This window comes from Mesitornis unicolor, unplaced genomic scaffold (assembly GCF_000695765.1).
Source record: "Mesitornis unicolor isolate BGI_N332 unplaced genomic scaffold, ASM69576v1 scaffold30371, whole genome shotgun sequence".
Classification (NCBI taxonomy): domain Eukaryota; kingdom Metazoa; phylum Chordata; class Aves; order Mesitornithiformes; family Mesitornithidae; genus Mesitornis; species Mesitornis unicolor.
The window spans coordinates 1-1,924 of NW_010163608.1; positions in this window are offsets into that span (position 1 = coordinate 1).

The following is a 1,924-nucleotide window of genomic DNA, read 5'->3' on the forward strand; positions in this document are numbered from 1 at the left end:
AGCCCCATGGCAGGGGGTGATGCTCTGCCCTTCCCGTGTCTCCCCGCAGAGTTTGCTGCAGCTCTACAAGCCCAACCAGGTGCCGTGCCCTGCCTGCTCCCCGGTCAGGATGAGTCCCCTCTCCATGCTCTACTATGAGAAAGGCGAAATCGGCGGCCGCCACCACGAGGACATGGTCATCGAGGAGTGCGGCTGCAACTGAGGACAGCCGGGACGGGGCCCATCTCAGCCCAGAAAGCCACCCAACCGGTGCAAACCGGGGCACCGCGGAGCCCCCATCGCCCCCGAACCCTGCGTGCCCATGGGTGGGTGAAGCCCTGGCTGTGCCAGGGAGGAGGACGGGGGTGCCCGGCTGTTGGTGGCTCTGCAGTGCAGGGACAGACCCGGGCTCTGCAGGGAACCCCCGAGAGCCCTCGCTGCAGCACCAGGGCAGTGGTGTCCGACGGCTGCGTTTAACTGGGAGCTGTGGTGCTGGTGCGTGCTGGGGGAGCCCAGGGCTGGACCCGCGGCAGCATCGCTCCTTGTCACGACACACGATGCTCTTTTTGCCCACAACAGGAATCACCGGTGTTTACGGACTCTTGGGGACACCAGCACCGGTGTCCGGCCACACTGAGCATCTGCACCACGGGGGTTTTCTCTCTCCCTCGGTGTTTAGGCATTTCTCTTGAGACTTCTATTATATTCCTATTAAATCTCTATCAGGTTTCTATTACAATGAAGCCGAATCAATGTGTTAGCCCAGTGTCCAGAGGGTGTCCCTGGCACCAAGGCAGCCTCACAGCCTTAGCAGGTCTGAGCCCCCCCAGCCCTTGTACCTGCCCTGAACCCCTCGACTCAGACTCTGCTTTCCTCTGTAAAACCACGGCTTTGCTCAGAGCTTTTCCACCACTCACTGGATGGGGCGGTCGCGAAAGGCTCACGGTTGTATAAGTAACCAATAAATTATATATATTAAAATGCCTGGTATCGTCTGCTGATTTCCACAGCCCATTTTTGAGGGCAGCCCAGAGCGGGTGGGCTTGCAGGACTAAGGGGATCCCCTCGAATGGCACAAGAGACCCCAGCAGCTCCACGAGCAGGGGAGTTCACATCAGATAATGAAGCTGGAGTTGCTCAAGAACACGCAGGGAAGCACCTGCGGGTGCTGAGAGGAGCGCTAAGGGGATTTTCCGGATTTATTTACCCCTGGAGATAAGGGAAGGGCCACGATCTCTAACAGCAGTGGATTTTAAGCCCTGCGCAGTGACCCCTCTGGGTCACCCACCCAAAGGGGTGATGGGGCTGGAGCGATGCTGGGGGTCTCAAGTGCCCCTGGGGATGCCCATGCCCCCCTGGGGGGGACGCTCCTCCTGGGGCAGCAAACCCAGGTTTGGCCAAGCTCACCCCATTGCAGCCCCAATTGTGGGTCTGGGGTACCCCAGGCTCAGAGCCACCCCATCCCATGGCCGTGGATGGGGACACAGCACAGGCACTGGGGACCCGCCGTGGTCCTCAGCCGCACGCGATGGAGGGGACGAGCAGGACCAGGGGCGCTGGGGCTGTCCTGTCCCCATCGCTGCCCTCCTGGGACAGCGGCCCCGACTCCACATCCCCGTCCCAGCCCGATGATCCCAATCCACATCCCGCCGGCGGATAAACAAAGCGCGTCTGGGTCCCCAGCGCACCCCCCGCACGCATCCCGACAGCTTCACACTGCGCCCATCCCGTCATTAGAGGGTCATTTGCAGGAGCTGTCAAGGCTGGGCTAACCCCTGGCAGGAGGCGATGCACACAGAAACCCCGAGATCTGAGCTTTTGAATAAATAAAATTACATGGTTTTTTGCTTCTTCCTCCATAAGTTTGCTATCCCCTCTCAAAAAGTGCTGTCACATCAGTATATGACAGGAGGTTTCACCCTCACCAGCCCCTCGCCCCCCAGGA